The following is a 10,302-nucleotide window of genomic DNA, read 5'->3' on the forward strand; positions in this document are numbered from 1 at the left end:
CCTCCAAGATACACTCCCACCCTATTCGATATTTTTTTATTTAGAAACAGGGTCTCGCTAAGTTGTAGAGGCCTCACTAAGTAGCTGAGGCTGGCCACGAACTTGCAATCCATCTATTTTTTTTCTTTTTTTTTCTGCTTCTTTTTTTTTTTTTTTTTTTTTGGTGCTGGGTATGGAACTCAGTATGCTACTTCTGAGCCAGACCCTCAATCCTTTTTTATTCCTTTTTTTTTTATTTTTGAAACAGGGTTTCTCTAAATTGCTGAGGGTGACCTTGAACCTGCTACCCTTCCATCTCAGCCTCTCAAGAACTGGATTTGCAGGTGTGTGCCACCACACTCAGCTTTCTCCTGCTCCTTTCTATACTGGATGCTTTTTTGTCAGCTCTGTACAGGGCAGATGATGGGTCCGAAGGTCCTTGAAAGACTCTTCTTGTTTGTAAAGACAAAACTCCTGGACTTTGAATCAGCAGAAACAATCTCTATCCTATTCCAGTTTTTCAGGCCTTTGTCTTATCCAAGAGTTAAACCTCTGGCCGGATGTGACCCCCTCCAGGACACACTCTCCAAATGCCTACCAAGGCTCTTCCAAAAACGCCTTCCTTAATCAGGCAGAAAGCATCCTTCTTGCTAGGCTGCCAAATAATATTACAGGAACTGAAGGAGAACTGGGACTTGTTTTCCTCTCTTTCACCGACTGCACATCTTTAGTTTGGTTTTAAATTTCTCCATTCTCCATGGTATCGGCACCGCTGGATTAGTAATGCTAAAAAATTTATCTTTACAACCTATTGTCTTAGGTAAGATCGTATCAGCAGCTCCAGATGGACCAATCTCTAAGAATAATTTCACTTCCCCTTATCATTGACAGGAATCACATTTACATATTCTACTGGTGGGCGAGATAATACAGAAATGATTAATGTCCCTCGATGTGCAGATACCTGTAGACTGTTTGATCAATGTCTCCCCAAGAAAATGTCTTTCATTCTGGATGCTCAAAGTCCAAAAATGCTTGGTGATTAATGTAACTAAATGTTTGGGGTCGGCGGAAGCTGCAGCCTCCATTCCTGCCTCCCCATCCCACTAAAGAGAGGTCACAGGAGACTGGATTAGTCACATGGAGAAAAAGTCTACAAGATGCATGTGTGCAAGGGATTTCCAACATCCCTTTAGAAAAAGGAGCAAAATTTGCCCTGCAATCTCTCCTCCAGAGGCTCTCAAAGGAGGATCGCAAACAGATTTCCCTTCAGAAAGCCATGTGGGTCTGATTCTGTGTGTTGTCTTGGAGCTGAGATATATTCTGATTTATTTCACACAGTCTGTTGACCAGAAATTTCTGGCCTCATCCAGTTACCCCTGAGAGAGACGCTGGCCCCCGCTGGGATGATAAAACGTGAGGCAGTCATTGCACATTGTCTTCCCGGTCCTCCAGACCTGCTGAAACATTTCCTCTGTGCTGCCGTTGGAGATGACTCAAAGTTAGGGTGTCCGGAGCCAGCCTGGCAGAGAGTCTAGACAGGAACTCAGGGGTCACGCCGAACCACAGTAGGTGCCAGGGCCGCGTCAAGGTGGATGACATTGGGCACGTTCCAAGCCTTTTCTGTGCCTCTGTTTACTGATCTGAAACCCAAGTTGATCACTGGGAGGATTCTCCTTAGGAAGCTTCAAGGAGGAGACATGATGCAGGCGCTCGGCAAGTATCCATGGAAGCCAACTAGTACGGTTATCGTCATTACTTCTAAAGATGGCTTGTTGAAGTGCCTCGTGCCTGCTTCATGCAAACAGAGGCTTTCTTCAGGTACTGCCTGGCCAGGCTCCTCCTGCAAGGAGATCTATTTTCCATTGGAAAATACTTTTAAGGAAATTATATTCAATTCAAGTACATTTGCATAATAATATGCATATCTAAAACCTGACTAAGCCAGGCTGCCCCTAGCTGTGGGAGCTGAAGAGGCCATATTTAGGAATACAAATGACTCCAGGAATAATGTTTCTGCGCCCTGGACTGCTCCCAAGGAAGACATGTGGGTCATGATTAAATGACAAAACTGGAAGATACCAGATGAATTGAGAAATAAAATACAGAATCCCAGATGGCAGTCACATCCAAAAGATGAAATTTGGGAAGAATGAGCCTGAGATGAACAGTAGAAATTTCACAAAGGAAATCACCAAACCCATCCATCCATCCATTAATTAATTCATTCATTCAGCAAACATTTACTGAATGTTAGGTACAGTTCTTGATGTTAGGATAACCCAGTAAACAGATTAGACCAAGTTCCCACTCCCATGAGGTTCACATCCCAGCAGAGAACAGATGGGACAAGCAAACGATAAGGTCTGCAAAGAAAATAGCACAGCTCTGTTTGTGTCCCTCAGTGCCCTGAGGAGCAGCTCAAAGGCACTAGCAGGACCAGTCTTCTCTGTCCTATATGGCTCTGGAAAAATCACACTTTCATTGGATCCTCTTTTTCAGAAAGTGACACCCATAATTCCAAGTCTCCAACAGGCAATCCTTTGTAAGATAGGTGGTCCAACATTTCCACAGCCCAAGGGCTCTGGGGCAGCACACGGCCAACATGTTCACTGCCCAGTCTCCCTCCTGTGCCCATGGAAGGTTTGGAAGTGGCTTGAGTGTCCCCTGGGGTGCATTGCAATTAGAGACTTGATCCTCTGCATGCGGTATTGGAGGTGAAGGAAGGGGTCTTTGAGAGGTGGCTCCTGTTGGAGGGTGGATATGACTTGGAGATCCTCTCAGGAGATAGTTCTAGTGGGAACCCTTGAGTCTTTGTCATATATGGAGCAAGTCTGCCAGGAGCAATGGCACACACCTGTAAGCCCAGTACTTAAGAGGTTAAGACAAGAGGATCACAGATTCGAGGCTAGCATCAGCAATTTAGGTAGACCCTCAGCAACTTAGAGGGACCCTGTTTCAAAATAAAAAAAATTAAAAATTAAAATTAATTAAAAACACCCCTGGATTTAATCCCCAAAACAAACAAACAAAAATAAAAACAAGAAGCAAGACTGGCCCACCCAGCTGTCTGCTTCTTGGTTCCAGACAGAATCTTCTTGCCCCCAACACACTCCTGCCATTGCTATTAGCTATAAAGTGATGCAGCTGACACTCACCAGAAAGACAGTAATGTGCCAGCTGGGCTTTGAACAACCAGAAGTGTGAGTTAAGTAAACTTCTTCTCTTCATAAATAGCTTGTTTTGAGGTGTGTGTGTGTGTGTGTGTGTGTGTGTGTGTGTGTGTGTTTTAATGGGGATAGAAGCCAGGGAGATTCTACCTCAAAGCTGTATCCCCAGCCCTACTTTATTTTTATTTTATTTTATTTTGAGACAGGATCTCAACAAATTTCCCAAGCTAGGCTTGAACCTGCGATCCTCCCATCTCAGCCTCTCAAGTGCTTGGGGCCTGCATCCCCATTCCCAGCTCCAAGCATTTTCTAAGGGTAATAAAAAGCTGGCTAACACAGCAGGCATCACCCATCCATGGTGAGGGTGCCTCAGACACAACCTACCAGTCAAGGTGGGCTCCTGGACCTGCCCAGGGCTTCTGCGCAGCTGTCCACGCTTATGGACACCAAAAGGTGCAGGTGTTGAGCTGCACAAGGAGGGGGGTGTGCTCTATGATGCACGCTGTCCTTTCAACAGCCATGTCCTCTTCCCATGGACGGCCGGCCCACCAATGCAGCACAGGGCTCCCCAGCTGGGACACCCAGGGACCTGTGGGACAGACTCTGTGGCCTCGCCCTTCCTCAGCACCACACAGACAGCCCGCTCTGAGCTTCCTTCTGGGAGGCACCGGTGCACAGGCGCTGGAATAGACCAACCTGACTTTAAGCTTTGACCCCTCACTAAACTTAGTTTTACCCTAGGCAAAATGAGGAAGCAGTAGTGTTCCACCAGACAGGGCGAGCGCTCAGTGAGCTCATGCTTTCAAAGCCAAGCACTCGGAGGCTGCGATTCCTACGGTTGTTACCGGCCAGGCATACCTCGTCCAAAAGTCTAAAGTGTCCCAAATCCTAAAACTGTAGCGCACCAGCATGATGCCATGAGTAGAAAATTCCACACTGTGAAACTTGATCTCGTACACAAAATTAATTTTAAAAATTCTGTAATATCTTCTGGCTCTGTGTAGATGGTATATATATGAACCGCTTGGGCCTTGTCCCTAAGATATCACATTATAGAGCTGCAAATATTCCCAAATCCCCTCCAAAAACAATCCCAAATACAAAACACTTCTGGTCCCAAGCCTTTTGGGTAAGATCCACTCAGCCTGTGTTACCTCTTTCAATGAGAATAGCACCCGCCTTGATGTGGCCAGCACAGAGTAGATTCTCAGTAGGTGTGATTTTTTGCTTTTCTGTTGCCATCTCCAGTCCTCCGTAGGCCCGGCTGTAGGGATGTGGGGGAGAGGGATGCTCAGCTTATCAACTGGAGTAAGGGCAGCGTGGGTGCTGTGCGGCAGAGGCTCCCCAACTTGGATGCTTTCTTCCGAGAGGGTGCGGGGTCCGGCTCACCAGTGGTGCCCTCTGCTCCCTTGCCGTGGTCCCATCAGCTGCAAGCGCGCTTCAGCTGGTTGGACCACTGGGACGCGCATGCCATTGCCTGCTAAATAATGCAGAGCCTCTGCCCTTTGGGCTGCGTTCAGAAGAAGAGGTATATGATTTTGCATTTTTCTCCAACAGAGCAAGAGAATCAAGAGGGAGGGTGGCAGTGGGGGAACTTGTCTCTCATTAAAAAAAAAAAAAAACCCACATTCAATAAGAGGGAAAATTATTTAAATAAGCAATCCTGAGGAAAAAAATATGGAAACCAATTTTATTCATAAAACAACAGATTTACAGCGTTCTAGCTAAGAGCACCTTTTAGCTCAAGCCTCTGAGATCCTATTTATTATTCAGCAAAATATTCGAGATTAATAAAGGGATCTTTAATACTAATATAGCAGCAAAAGCTAATATATGTAAAATAATTATTATGAAAAGTATTATCAACATTTGGGGGAAGTAATGTACATGCATAATGAATGAATTTTGCCCCTGGGTTTCGGCTTATATCTTGGCCTGATTTTGCATGGAGAAATTGTGCATTATAATGAAAGGTAGAATGATCACACATTACAACTGCAAGGTTTTTTTTTTATCACTGCTCAGAAGGATCCTAAAACTGTCACCTAAACAGAATGTATATATATTTATATATATTCTATATCAGTGTGCATTTGGAGACACTGATCATCCTTTGAGTGGTGGAAATACCCAAACCCCCACTACTTTCAAAATGACAATGATTGGCCCTGAAGAAGTACATAAAACATGTCTAAGAGCAAAACGTCACAAAAACACTACCAAATTTTAGGAAGGAAACGGGCTCCTCAGATTCTTGGCTCAAACCATTCTGACACTGAAATCCTCTGGTACGTCTCAAACATCATATACAAAGTAAATCAAATAAAGACTCATTTCAATAGTCATGAGCTATCAAAGGTGGCGCAACCATATGAAAACGTTACTGAATTGGGCACTTAAAAATATCCAAGAGGCCATGCGTGGTGGTGCACGCTTGTATTCCCAGCATTTGGGAGGCAGAGACCTGAGGATCACGGTTTGCGGACAGCCTCAGCTACTTAGCAAGGCCCTCCACAACTCAGTGAGACCTTGTTTCAAAAATAAAAAAGACTAGCCAGGTGTGGTGGTGCACGCTTGTAATCCCCGCGCTTGGGAGGCTAAGACAGGAGGATCGCACAGGTTCGAAGCCAGCCTCAGCTACTTAGTGAGGCTCTCAGCAATTTATTGAGACCCTCTTTCCAAATAAAATATAAAATAAGTCTGGGAGTATAGCCCAGAGGTAGAAAGCCTCTGGGTTCCATGTCCAGTACCACCAAATAAATAAATAAATAAGACTAAAAAAATAGGGATGGGGGTGTAACTCGGAGTTACAATGCTCCTGGGTTCCATCCTCGGTACAGAAAAAAAAAAAAAAAAAAGATGGCCAGGTGTGGGGGTGCATGCCTGTAATACCAGGACCTGGGAAGCTGAAACAGGAAAACCACAGGTGGAAGGCCACCCTCAGCAACTTAGCAAGCCCCTATTTCAAAATCAATGAAAAGGGCTGAGGGTGTAGTTCAGAAGTAGAATGCTCCTGGATTCAATCTCCAGTACAAAAGAAAAAAATCTTATTCAGCTAACATATAGGCCCTAATCCTTGTACCAAGCCCTGTGAAAAAGCAAAGAAAAATGAGGAAAAGTGTCTTTCCTTCTAGAGCGTTGAATCAGAAGGAAGAGGAAAGGCGATCTCTTCGTTTAATCCCGTTCCTAGTTTCATAGATGAGGACGCTGAAGCTTAGCCACGGCAAATTCATTCAAAACTACATTTCTTTATTTCTGAGACAGGGAACTTTCTAGCACTCCCCACCAACCCCCCATCCATCAACTTTGCCAGGGCAACCGATCAAGACGTGACCTCCTCTGCTGTGGTCAACTATTCCCACACGAAATCTACGTCTCCTCCAGAGCCAAAGGCGGCTGAGGGGCTCGGGGCCAAGCCAAAGTCACCACTCTCCACACAGACCCCAGAATAAACAGCAAATCACCCGAGAACCTGCTGGACCCTGAGCCCGAGGCCCACGGCGCACAACAGCCCCCGTGCTGCTCTATAGACTGGCCAGGAGTGAAGGCTCCCACCTTCGAGATCCCCAAGATGAGGCAGGAATGTTCAATGTCATCTAGAGAAAACACAAGCGTCCAAACATTGGCCGGCTCCAGAATTTATGTGAAAGAACTCATGTTTGAGAGGTCTTGTTTTTTATGTTAAATGACTACACTATAAATCTAACAAACTGCATAAATCAGACTTCACTCCAGCCCCATGAGTGAGGCTGGGACCGATTTATGGCCAGGCATGAGGGGAGAACGGTGGGTTTTATTTGTTTTACCACCTGGCACTTATACACATGGAGTCCTGGGAGAGCTGGCCTGTGAGGGCCGAGAGCAAGCCGCGAGGCCATGATAAATCCACCTGAATGGCAACCCACCTTGGGCTGAGAACCCGACTCCACCGCGGCCCCTGCTGTCTCGGGAAGATGCTTCAACCAGAGGAGGGATGAGGCTGGATTGAAAGTTCAGTGTGACAAGGGCCGTGTGTTGCGCGGTTGTGCGCGCTGCTGCTAATTAGGCTCCTAGGATCCTCTTTGGACCTTCCCAACTTCTGTACTGGTCTTTGGAGATTTGAGATCAGTATTAAATCTTTTAAAGGGTATCTTATGAATTTTGAAATTATGAAAATTTGCTTGCAAGAATCCCAAGCCATTAACAGCCTTCGGTGAGTCTTCAGCATAGTGTTTATTAAGCAAATATTTAATGAGCATCTATAATATGGCCAGTACATCCTCTCTTGGAGTTTACAATCTAGTCATGGGGGGAGAGAAAATAAACAAATAATAGAGCGGGTGACAATCGGTGCTAAGAGGAAAATTAAGCCGAGCGACGAGGGTGCTTTATTAGACATATCAGGGAGTGTCTCTTTGACAAGGTGGCATTTAATTAGAGACCTGAGTGAAGGGAAGGGAAGAGCCTGGTAGGGAAGAGGTGAAGACATGGGAGACAGAGGGCCTGCCACGGAGCCTGCCAGGGAGCCAGCTAGAGGGGGACGAGGCTGACATCTTTAAGGAGCACCAGGGAGATCCAGGCGGTTGGAGCGGAATGAGTGAGAGAGATGAAGCCGGGAGGTCTGAGGGGGAGCTGGAGGCCATCATGCGGCGCCATGGAGGGCTTGTGCTTTCCAGAGGAAGGACACAGCTGACCCACACTTGGAGCGAGGGCCCCATTAGCATACTCCTGCAGTGGTCCAGCAGAACCAAGGCGGGTGGCAGGCTCCCTCCCTCTGCTTCAATCTCAGCGCTCTCACCCCAGGTATATTTCTCCCCATTCAACCCATCTTAAGAAAGACAAAAAGCACAGTGAAACCTAGACCCCGAGAGTGCTCAATAAATTCGGAGAGGGTGCAGGGTCTGAGAAGTCCTCACTGCACAAAGCATAAACAAGTCCTTTCCCCTCTGAGACGGACCAAGAATTCTGCAGTTCCCTTTATCACACGACCCACTCGCTAGGATCGCCTATGAGCCCTGCCTGCTTTCCCACGATTTACCTAAGACCAATTTGCTGTCCAGCAGCTCCAGCTCCCGGGGAGAGTCCACTGGAAACCTGTTTACCAACGTGCACCAGCATTGGACTTAATTAAAGCCAAACCAGACTTCATAGAAAGAAGTGAGAGAGAGCACACCAGAGAGAGAGAGAGAGAGAGAGAGAGAGAGAGAGAGAGAGAGAAAGAGAGAGAGAGAGAGAGAGAGAGAGAGAGAGAGAGAGAGCGAGCGAGCGCAGGAGTGGCCACTGTATCCTTTTCTAGCAAATTGGTTTCTGGCCATGTGAGTGAATTGGGAGGAACACTTAGGAGTGATTACTGGGGGTGGGGGGTCCGGCCAGACAGTGAAGGATGGGGCCAAATGGGAGGGAATGGACAAATTAATGATTAAGGATGATTTTTTTCTTCTTCTAGAAGTTGTGTCCAGCCTGGCCTCCCAGATTTGAGCAATCTTTCACTGTCGAGAAAGGCGGGAGATTGATTCAATTAAGATTAGCAGAGCGGGGGCAGCGGCACGGCTGAGCTTTGAGGAGTATTGTCTTTCTTCTCATCTGGTGGTGCTGGTGGCCGCAGCGCAGGTGGAGTTCTGCTCTGGCAGGTGGCAGGGAGGGCGACGCAGGCTTCCAGGGTGAGGCCCGTGGGCCACGCCGGGCCGGGGAGGTGGCATGTCTCTGTTCTTTTCTCTTGAGGTCTCTCCTATCCATCCTTCTTGGGTATGATTTCTTTATAATTAGCTACTTCTTCTGAAAGGACACCAAGAGGTGGGGGAACTCTGGAATGCAGGGCCGGCACTGGGTATGATCCCTTAAAGCAAATAAATGTAATTGGAGGTCTCATTAATTCCAAGGCGCTGCCCAGATGCCCTCTCTGGCCCATCAGAAGGGCGCAGAACTCTCCTGGAGACGCACGCACGTGTCTGAAACAAAGAAGGCCGCAGCATCTGCTGGCAAGAATCTCACAAGGCCTGAGGTTCGGGGTGAGGAGAAGGGCAGGAAGAAATCCTTCTCCTGCTGAGAAACCCAGCGAAAATCGGTGCCAGGAGTTCTGCCTGTGGGCCTCTGCACGCAGGAGCCGCCAGCAAGTGCCTCCTGGAGATGTGCCCCGCGAGTTGCCGCTGCCTCTGAATTTGTATTCAGACCCTGTTGGTGGATAAGTTTAATGAAAGTGGTACTTTCTGCGAGGTCCCTGGTGGCATTAGTTCACATTACAAAATCATTATACATAATTTGACACTATTGTGCTCCGTTAGCTTAGAAAAAAAAGCTTGTTTTACAGCTCTGGGGACAGAGGTCCCTCCAGATAAGGGGGAGAGAGAGAGGGAGAGAGAGGGAGAGAGAGGAAGAGAGAGAGATAGAGAAGAAGAAGAAGAAGGAGGAGGAGGAAGAGGAGGAGGAGGAGGAGGAGGAGGAGGAGGAGAGAGAAGGGAGAAGGGAGAAGGGAGAAGAGAGAAGAGAGAAGAGAGAAGAGAGAAGGGAGGAGGAAAGTTCCTCCCTCCAGATAGAAGTGAGGTCACGGGAGCTGGAGGCTTCTCCATTTATGCTCATCAGACACATCTCTCGCCCAGGAAAAAAACAGCCAAGTCACTCTTTGAAAATCAACCAAAGACCAGGCACTAAGCCCCAACACTCTACAAAGCAAGTATTTAATCTGCATTCTAAAGGTCTCTGCCAGCACCACAGACCTCCAACTGATGTTTTGCTCTGAAATTCCTTGCTCAGAGTGGCTGGGCACAGCCCACCACGTGCTGTTCCATGCTGTTCCTTGCAGCCCGCCCAGGGATGCCACTTCTGTAGTCTGTACAAGGGAAGCCTTGCGGATTGTTAGAAATTCAAATGCTTCCAGGCTGGTTGTTAAACAGCCCAGGGCCCCTGAGTTCCTTTGCACGCTGCCTGGTCCCCACCCCATTCTTTCCCCAGGATCAACAGAGACCCTGAGGACCCACCAAGAAAAATTTAGTGCCTGGCACTTTGGGGCTAGGCAGAATGTTAGGGACCAAATTATGTCCCCTTAAAAATTCACATGGCGAAACCCTCAGCCCCCTGCCACAACGTGTTGTATCTGGAGATGGGGCCTTTTGAGTGGTAAAGGTTAAATGGGGTTATAAGGAGGAAGAATTCATTCAAATAAATGACTTCTATTGGG

The sequence above is a fragment of the Muscardinus avellanarius genome (genome assembly GCF_963383645.1).
Source record: "Muscardinus avellanarius genome assembly, chromosome: 10".
In the NCBI taxonomy this organism is placed as follows: Eukaryota; Metazoa; Chordata; class Mammalia; order Rodentia; family Gliridae; genus Muscardinus; species Muscardinus avellanarius.